The sequence below is a fragment of the Balearica regulorum genome, chromosome 2 (assembly GCF_011004875.1).
Source record: "Balearica regulorum gibbericeps isolate bBalReg1 chromosome 2, bBalReg1.pri, whole genome shotgun sequence".
In the NCBI taxonomy this organism is placed as follows: domain Eukaryota; kingdom Metazoa; phylum Chordata; class Aves; order Gruiformes; family Gruidae; genus Balearica; species Balearica regulorum.
The window spans coordinates 148,033,824-148,044,370 of NC_046185.1; the positions used below are offsets into that span (position 1 = coordinate 148,033,824).

At 43.4% G+C, this 10,547-nt stretch overlaps 1 non-coding gene across 1 annotated transcript; it reads right to left on the reverse strand.

Moving 5' to 3' along the window:
- Nucleotides 1-1,886: 1,886 nt before the first annotated feature.
- TRNAN-GUU (transfer RNA asparagine (anticodon GUU)) lies at nt 1,887-1,960 on the reverse strand. The gene has a single exon. It is a non-coding gene; the product is annotated as a tRNA-Asn (tRNA).
- Between the last annotated feature and the right edge of the window lie 8,587 nt (nt 1,961-10,547).

Here is a 10,547-nt window from a genome sequence, read left to right on the forward strand (position 1 = left end):
TTTAAATTTTCTGTCCCCTGTGAGGCTTCGCTGGCTGCAGCGAATGCAAGTGCTACCGGGCTGAATTCATCCTTCTGCTGCAAACAACATGGAAATACCAAGAAAGGGGGATTCATCTAAATGACTCTAGTTAAAATAAAATTCGAGCGATCAGTGGGAAATATTTATGGGTTAAGTGTTGCTAACGATAATGGGTGGGTCCTGCAGCGAGCTACACCTCCCCTGATGCTCAGCACACGGCTGCCAGTTTTTCACAACGTTTTACCGAAATGTAAAAGATACGGGTGATAGGAAAAAATATGCCGGCGAGCTGCTGCAGATACAGCACGTCAACGATTTAGGGTTTATTACTTTCAAAAGATTCTTCGGTGTTTCTAAATACATGTCTTTTCTCCGGTATCTCAGCTAGCGAGGGCCATATCTTGTCATCAATGGTAAATCAATGGCACAGCCTGACCTTTAAGAGGGCTACAGCCTTTATTCAAAACAGGCGAGTTGAAAAGAAAGATCGGTGAAATACAACTTTCACTGGGGAAGGGGGCATTTTTAATACGAATTCTGCTCTCTATAAACTGTCAATAGATCCTCGCAGAGTTTCGCAGAAGTTGCTCTGGAAGGCAGCCTATTTCACACGACCGAAACGCTCATTGGAATCAGCTCACGGGCTCAGATACGGCGAAGGTGCCAACTTCTAATTGATACGTTTAGGCGAAGCTCCCAACGTAATTGCTTTTAACATTCATTTATGCAAAGCGGCTTCGTGCGGGCAGGGCGAGCCCGGAGAGGCAGCGCTGCCTGCCAGCAGGAAACGGGCCTGGAAACACCTCCTGCTCCGGGCGGGAGAGGGACCCGCGGGGGCACCGGGGGGACCGCCGTCCTGCCCGCCGGGCCCCGGCAGCCGCGTCTGCCGGCGGGGAGCCCCGCGGCCGGCTCTCTGCTGCGAGCCTGCTCCCCGGCGCCGTGTCTTCCCGGCGGTTTGAACGCCGGTTGTGAAGGCTGCAAAACGCAGAGCCTTCGTCCATCGGGGAGGGACGGCATTGCCGTGTGTGCGTGGTAACTTCTGCGCTAATCAGCGCTGGCGATAGCGGCGACAGTCGTGCACAACAGTAATTATAATAACCCTTCCCGCAAATGGCATTTCCCCCTCGAGCCTCGGCGCCGACCCGGGTTATCCGATGGCGATAGCTCGAGTGCCGTAAACGCAGCGCCTCCTGAAGCAAACCCTAATCGCTCGGCATCATCATTAATTATGATCATGCAGCTCAAGAAAGGTATTTTCCTTTGCACCTTCCGCCGCGGGAGCACGGGGTAAAGAAACTCCCAGAGACCCCTGTCCCTGCCAGCCTCAGGACGGAGCCGGCCACGGCAGCCGCAGCCCGGCTGGAGCAGACCCTTCTCGCCTGCCGGCAGCGGCGCTCGGAGGACGGGGCATGCGGGGGGGAGCCGCCCAGGGAACCCGCATCGGCCGGAGGGGATGAGGACAAGGCCCGCGGGGGGTCCCGCACCCCTCCCCCGCAGGCGGCCCCCCTCGCTCGGGCAGGAAGGGAGGGACGCGACCCCCGGGCGCACGGGGGGAGGGCGGCGCAGGCCGGGAGCCCTCTCGCCCCGCAAGCGCGGGGGGGGGGTGGGGGTGGAAGCGGGGGGGGGGGGGCGCTAGCAGCAAAACCCTTCGCTGCCAGTGCGCAGGGCGGGCGAGAGCCGCCTCCGCCGCCGGGACTGCCGCCGCTCTGCTCTCCGCTCCCCCGCCGGGGGCCCCCCTGCCCAGAAACACGCGGCGCCTGCCCGGCCGCCAGCGCTAATCTCACATCCTCCCCCGGCGCACAGGCACAAAACGACGGCCGGGCTGCGCGGGGGGGAGAAGCGGGCCCGGCCAAAAGGGGAAAGCTCGTCCCTGGGTGGGCTCGAACCACCAACCTTTCGGTTAACAGCCGAACGCGCTAACCGATTGCGCCACAGAGACTCCCGCTAGGTGGCTTTTCCGCCGCGCAACTCGGCTGCTACCCACGTCTTCTAGTGCAAGTCTGCTGCCTCGCCCCCGTCCCGGCGACCTGCGGGCCACCGCGGCCCCGAGTGTGCGTAGAAAACTCGGCTCCTGATCAGCGAGTCTTGCGAAATGCTAAGAGGACTGAGAAAACAGTGAAAACGGCGGCTTTTCTTCTTCTACATAACACGAAAGAGCAATTCCCAAAATCATTGTTCACAGCAGTGTTCTTTTTCTGGGGAACAAATTCACAAATCCCAGTTAAAACAGCTTCTTGGCTGCTACTAATCCATTACACTTGCGAGACAAAATGTAATTCCCAAATATCATTGCAAAATTGCCCTATTAATATATTTAAAAGGTAATTTTTAAGTGTCTGCAGGGAACAGTTAGACTTTCAAACAGGTAGCATCCCTCTGCATGTACGTAGGTAAATTACATTTACCTTTCTAAGCGACTGAAAACAGCAGTGAAGAGAAGCTAACGTTCCTATTATTATTTTATTGAAATCTGCTTCCATTACCTTACAGTAAATGTGTACCTGTGGCTCCGCCAAGTACAAAATTTACACATCCAAACCTGAGCAAATGTCTTCCCCTTTCCTTTCGCAGACCGATACCGTTTGAATGTTTTTGAAGTCTTACAATATCAGTTGCTTCGTGTTGTTCCTGTGGCTCCACTAAGCTCTTCTGCCTGCTGAAAGCCTTCAGAGTCGAGCCAGGCACATGACAGCCACTACTCAAGGACAGGTGCCAACTCCTGTCCAAGCAGATGCTGGTTATCTTCTACTCTCTGCCCACCCAAGACCAAGAAGTCCCAGCTCACTCCTGAAACCGGAGAGTTCAGCAGCAGGAGTAAGAGCAAGAGCGTGTTATTCCAGCTCTCATATTTTGTACAATACCTTGCTCTTCAACATTGTAAGACTTTGTTCCTCAGCCCAGTAACTTTGAGCTGACCATTTACTGTTCACAGCTCAGCCTTTCCAGTTTTTCCAATACTTTGGAAAGAGCTACATAAATGTCAGTATTATAACAGTACTGCTCAATTTTCTATTTTTTATTGCTGACCAACATCTTTTAAAACATGGTGGAGAAAGACAAGATATGCAAGACCTCAACAGGAATTAAAATAATTATTTTAAAGATTGCTTTTTGGGGCATCATGCCCACTGCAGCATGCTTTCCTGCCCAGACCTCTGCTATTCTCAGCATCAGAAGAATCAGTTCACAGCCTGGGCCACTTCTCTTTTCTCTGCGTAGGAGTACAAGCAAACAGTCCTGTGATTTTATGCACAAGCAGATGGGTATTTAGTGGGAATAGCAAGATTCCGGTCTGAACAAAGGCCAGAGCAGTGCTGATGAACATTTGGGCATGGATTGTGGGCTCTGAAACAATTTACTTCATACACATGAATATTCCCATTAGTTTTAATGAATGTAAACTTGACTATTTTCAAAATCTGTGTCTAGAGGCCAGATCTAAAAGGGGACTTTGCTATGCTGACACTGAGCACAAGCTCTAACTTTGAGGTGTCTGAGAGGAATGCAGGACCTGGCATTAGGCATCCAAGGCTGCCCATCCAATGCGTCGGGACAGTGAGAGTGCTGCAGGTGAGGCTACAGTGTCACTTGGCACCCTTCTTCTCAGCGTTCTTCCTCACTGAATCTCAGAGTCTTTCATTTAAAGTCTTCCAAAGTAAAAAAGAAAACAAAAAGAACATACACAACAGCGAATGTTACCTCTTCAGCTTGAAACCCACAGATCAGCAAGAGATCTGAGCCTGGATGACTTTCGCTGACTGTTGAAGCACTAACCAGTGAGCCACCATACCAGAGAGCAGTATTATCCATCACGACTCTGTAAATGGTAAAGATTAGCTGTCTGCCCTCAGGAGAAGGTTTCTGACTGTATCTTCAGTGGAAAGGAAGAGGCCGAGTGCTGTTTAATGCATTCAGAAACCAGAAAGGGCTGCTACTTCAGATAAATTGTCCTCCCTAGCAGTGTTTTGTTCTTATTTCTGGACAGCTTTCTTCCCTGGTATGCTGTTTGTTGTGGATCCTATCTGGAGTTGCTTAATTTTTTTCAATATCTAGTGTATATCATTTAAATACCATTACTGGATTCACTAACTAGGGATTATATTTTGGCTTATATTTTTATAAAAACATAAATGTATACAAGTATATTACATATGAATATATGAATAATATTATACTATGTAATATAAAACTATTTCTGTATTTTATAATATTTAAATATTTGTATAACATCATTTTATTGTTATTTTGAGATCCATGAACCTACGTGTTCATTGCTATGACATCTGTGACCTTCTTCCAATACAGGCTTTGGTTCCTGAATGTCAGAGAAAGTTAATATAGGAAAGAGAGTGAAACTGGGTATTGTTTATGAGTTTTATAAACATACCATATATTCATCCTCTGTTGAGAAAAAATAAATCTAGTTATTCAGTCAGAACTGTTCCTAAAATCAATTCAGTAAGATATAACAGAAACAAAAGAATCACAGAATACTCATTAACTACTCTATTCCTACAATTTCTCACACGAAAGGACCATTTACAAGCACACGCACCTACATTATTTATTATTCTATGTGTCATTTTTGGTCAACTATTTGTCAGCTCTTGAGTTACAACTCGGCCCAAACTACAAAAATTCAGAGTCACAAAAAATTTCAGAACAGCTACTTGGTTTCTTCCCAAATAGATTTCAGATTGCTTCCTTTGTAACGGAAGTCGGTAAATGCACAGCTTACCAACCAAAGACTTCTTGTGTTTTCCTCTGAAACATATGATTCCAGTCCTTACCAGAACCAGGACATTAAAATAAATGGACAACTAATGTAATTCAACATTTCTATTAAAATTATTAAGTAGAAAATAAGATTTCCATGACAAAAGTTTTTTCTTTATGGAGCTGCGAGCATCAAACCATGGAAAGCATTATTCCTGAAGAAGGACTCAGAAGGTGGGAAGAAGCAGGTACAGACAGTTTTTCTCGATCAGATGCAAGACTTCTGTTCTTTTCATTCTTAAAATAAAATGCATTTGGAGGTTTTTTTTATTCAGTTGTTTGCATACAGATTTGCTGGTTTTCAGATACAGATGTGGCTTACCTTTTTTTTAAGACTTCATTAACCAAACACTTCTTGGGTCTGTTAGTAAAGTCAGAAAAGTGTTATAACTGAAAGGACATCCCTGCAAATAGGATTAACTTACCTTAAAAGCAAAGAATGAGACTGAACAATGGTGTTTTACTGACCTAATTTAAATTAATTGCAAGTCACGCCAAAGAAAGCTAGATGAGAAAATCCAGAAATCCTGGGGTGTTGCTAATTGCAGACTGTTGGGTAACCTAAAAGTCAACCGTTCTCCCAACCTCCATAACCATGTTTACCAAAAGGAAATGGCCCAGGCTGCCTGGTTTTGGATCACAAAACGTATAGTTGCACCTATCTCATGTTCAGGAGAGAGAAAGAGTTGTTTCAGTGTGACTCACGTGACAAAATTATAGAACAGCCATTGCTGTTATCAGTAATTTGGAATATAGTCTGCAGCTGTGGCAAAAAGAAAACCCAAACCAAATAGAGAATTGATCTTCAAATCTCACCTGACACGCTATAAGGGGAATTTTGCATTGCTGTTCCCTGCAATCTATCTGTTCTGAGTGACTACTGGAAAGAGTACAATCATTATGGCAGTCAGTTTAATACTTTCCGCAAACAAACGAACAAAAAAACCCCAACCCCAATCTTAAGATACTGCTTCAAAAAAGTGAAAAGAAGAAAATTTTACTGGTGTAAAAAGTCAGCATAACACTGAGGAGAGTAATAATGATGCTTCACACCGAGCACTTATTTCTCTCAAGCACTTCTTATTATCATGGCAAGAAAGGGAGAAATTTCCTGTCCTTGCAATTTTTTTGAACTGCACCTATTAAGAATGCTTAAGAGTTCTTAAAATAATACAATGAAATAATATCATGAAAATAAGGATGAGTCTTATGCAACTGAATTTTAATGTTGTCTCTATAGAACACATGGGAAAGCAGAGGAATCGCCAGCCTGTGTTTTCAGGAGCAGCAACCTATTTTAGCATTTTCTGAAGTCCAGGATTCAGATTTAAGTTCTAAACAGAGGCCTCAGTTCATGAAAGCAGCTGTACACAGACCAATACGAAAGCATGTGTTCAGTCAGATTACTAGCATAGTATAAAAGTATTTTCTTAAATAGGTTAAATTTAAGAAAAAAAGTGAAGGGCAAATTTTAGAGCAGACTCAAAACCTGTTTGTTAACAAATGAGGAGAACACAAATTTTGTGTCCTTGCAATGCTCAGGGAAACACATCACCCTGGGATATTCTCATCAAAAAACATCTACCTCAGTTCTAAAAGTTATTTTGCAGGTGATCACACTAGTCAGCTTTGCATCTGTCCAAGTGCTACAATTCAGCCAGAACACTCATGTTTGAAGGAAAGGCAGTGAAAAAGGAAAACACCGCTAAGATTTGTGGATCCACTCCAGATATTTCCAAACAGGAATCTGACATGTTTGGCCAGGCAGCAATCTTAAGAAACATGTGCTGACAGATCATATGGGCAACACCACTTCTGGAGGCCTTTTCTTAATCAGACTGTTTCAAAGAGATCAGGCATCAAATTCAGGCATCAAAATGCCCTTTTCAGGATGCGTTTATAGGTTCGAAATGTTCTTGCACTGCCTTCTAGAAGAGCTCTCTATGAAAGATGACACAGGGGGTCCAAAGAACCATGGAGAATCCATTATATTTTAGTTCCTCCAGTTACATTTATTACCAGCTATCAAAAGATTAGCAGAGGTTTCTAATCCTAGAACTCTATTGCCAAACTGGAGCGAGGTTATAATATCCCACCCTGAAAACAAACTTGAATTCCTATGGTTACAGTTAGCTCCAACAGAATTCTAACTCTCAAACACCTCTGGTGCAAGGAAGCTTCTTCCATTGCTATTTCCTGGCTGTCCGTTGCAATGCGAGCAGCGTCTTGCAGGACCCCAGGGTACCAAACGTGTTGGTGGCCTGAACATGCAATAAAAACCTCTTTCTTGGAGTTATAACAGGAGTGGTATACAAGAGATTTATCTCGTGCCTCATAAGGACTATGCAAGAGATATTCAGAATATTTTTTATAATACACAGCAGAGACAAACTAAAGGATACACCTATCTCTCTCTTGATTATAATCAATCTTTTTTCTTCATATTGTCCCAGACATGGACAGATGATCAAGTAATGGGGCCGAGATCAAAAACTAAGAGCAAAACTAAAACTAGATCTCATTCTCCTACAGTTGAGTGGGAGAGAGAAAAATTGAGGAGGTTTATACTTGCCTCAGTTGAAATAAGGAGCAATGTATTTCCACTGTTGTATGAAACTTTGTGATCACTTAGCATAGACAGGAACTCATGTGGTTGCTGGAATTTTATTTTTTTTTTAAAGGAACCTTTAAGCTCCCAAATTAAATATACCTATTCTAAAGCCAAGTCTTGAAAAGTATGAGTTCAAGGACAGTAAGAGTATGAAGAGTAAAGAATGGAGAGACAGATTGGGGAGAAAAAAGACAACAAAGAGGAGTGGGAGGGAAACAAAAGGATAAAAAATCAGAAAAGTGAAAGGAAGTCTGGATTAGCTTATTTTTCAGACAGGCCATATTCCTGCTGCTTTCAGAGATTTTACAGTGGAAAAGAACCAACATATTTTTGCAGTTTCAACAGCTTGTGGTGAGACTGAAGGCAAAAGGAGAACGCAGAGGGAACTGACCTCTCTCCAGTTGCTCCTGTCCTAATGGATGGTATAATCTCCACTACAGCAAAGGAACGGAGAAGGCACTTAGTGAGTTACTCACAGCTCCCTCTCCCCTCCTCCTCCTCTTGGCCCCCAGCTTCTCAGATCTTTCTATTAAACTTTTAATAGTGGGGACCCCCTCACTCAGGGCAGCACTGCAGTCATTCATTAGTGTCCACCTAGGGAACAAATAACTCTTTAGCTGCACTGTAGGTGTCCAGCTTGCTTTGTGCCTGGAGGGGGATTTGTAATCGAAACAGGGAAGTGCAGGAGCAAAGAGAAAAAATGGGCAATAATAACCCGTGAACTCGCCTTTCATTCAGGTAACACACAAGACACATGTTAATGATTTCAGCTTAAGTACCAGGCAGAGAACTAACTGTACATTAACCAGGCAGAAACCACCTGCATGTGCCAGTGCAGCTAAGCAGGGACTTCTTAGAGAAGGAACAGCGAGAAGTAACTTGCTGGATTTGCGGGGAATTGTTTCGTTGTGTGCTTTACTGTTCTTCATTTGCAAAGTCCCTTTTCAGACCTCACCCAAATGGATCAATGAGCTAAGATTTTTCTCAGGTCTTGTATTTTAGCCTGTCTGCACAGAGTATTCCTGTAACTGGATTAGGAGAACCCATGAATATTGAGACAGAGCGCACTGGGATTTCAGCAGCTATGTTGTCTAATGGGACTAGAATATCAGCCACTTATGCGCTCTCTTAGGCAGGATTGTTTCAGACCTCATGGTCTAGATTGGCTGGATCATTAGGATAATTTTTAAATACAAATTAATTAAAACATAGACAAGTAGGAAATGGGGTTTGCTTCCTATAATTTCTGTCAAAACGCATGTGTGTGCAAAACCAATCAAGCAATCTTTATCTTCATTTGCCTCTTTCAGGTCTTTGGCGACTGCCAGCCCCAGCAGGGTGAGGCAGCCCTTTGCCCATCCTGCCAGTACCCTTGGATGAACACATCAGCCTGCGGCATATAATGGGCAGAAGACAGCCAGAGAAATACGAGAGAAGAAAGATCTCTTTAACAGAGAAGAGAGGACTGCAAATACCTTCGAGGACAATGTTTCCTTTTTCATCCCTAAATATTTGCAATCAATACAGCTTCAGTATTTCGCAAGCTAATCAATAATGCAGTGACAGTGAAAGAGATGTGAGGGTCTTTTTAGCGGCTACAAACTGGCAATGATGCTTTGATGGCTCCTACCGAGGATTTATCATTTCTTGGATAATCTCCTGCAGAACACTGTGGGGCCTGAGAGTTTAATATACAATATGGCTATAGAAAGGACAGATGACTGTACTTTATCTTAATTCCCTACAGCATCATGTGCCAAGAAAATCAAGGGTAAAATAAAAGCATGATACATGTCTAAAAGTATGAATAGAGTGTACAAAGACTGTTGTTTGGACATTTAATACAGCTAAGCTGGTCCATAAAAGGTAAGACAGGGCAAGGGTGTTACAAGGAGCCACAATCCTGTTTTGCCATTGTCCTTGCCATGAGGGACTTCAGAGGGACTTTATTATTAACTATTATTATTAGACTATATGACAAATTATTTCAGAGACATACACAAGCTAAATCTCTCTCCTTTCCACATGCATACAATTCACTGACTAAGTAAAATGAGAACAGCTTGACCCTAAGTAAAGAATGGCATGCAGTACTTAATAAATACCAACAGAAGAGGTCACATCTCTGAAGTTTGATACATTTTGGTCAAAATGCCCCTGGATCATGTTAGCAGAACATTTACTGAGATGTGCCACCCCCGAGGGGAAGGGATCTTCCATTCAGACATCTCTACTGCTAGGCGGAGCACTGCCACTCACTCACACAGCATAATCCTCCCAGGGAAAGGAAATACAGGCTGTGCACAGCAGCATGTTCTGACAATACCAAAGTCCTCCTCTTCCTTGAGGCCTTGATGTAGGGCCCTAATAATAAGTCCAAGAGCAGGCAGATAACTTGTAAAATCTCATCATTTCACCTACCCAGGAACCCTCTAGGCCTGGAAGGACTAAAGCTATTCTTTTTCCCTTCTCCCTTCTCACTTTTCTTTCATTACATAAAAGCCTTTCTAGATTTCCTCAAGTTTGTATTGCAATTACTTACTACCTCCAAATAATTATTATAGATGTATGAAATTCTACTTTAAGTAAAAATGGTATATTAATAAATACACATTGCCACACATCCCAATTGCTACTGAAGAGACTCCCGATCATCCTGCATTACAACATGTTACAATTATGTTTTCTTCAAAAGAAGACAATCCAGTATTTTCAGAGTTTCATACAGCCAAGCAGTAATTGTGGTATCATTAGCTTTTTCAGTTTTTTCACACTATATACACTGTACATCTGCTCTATTTCCACAAGTAACTACCTAAGTGTAAATACAAAATATGAAAAACATATGATCATATACAGCGTATTTTTAAGTCCTGTAGCCCTTCCTAGTCTTGTCATTACATCATTAACCAGCTTTAAAAAATTCTGCTAACGCTCAGAACACTTTAACAATTGTTTTCCCTATGTATTCATGCAATTGGCATTTCCAGCTTCTCAGAGGGTTAACCTTTTTCTTCTTTGCAGTTTATAAAAAAACCCCAACACCTAAAACACCCCGAAACAGGTGTGCATGAGTCTGTCAATGCATCTGGAAATTTTCAATCTTTTTTTTTTTTTAAATTAAGATAATAAACACAAT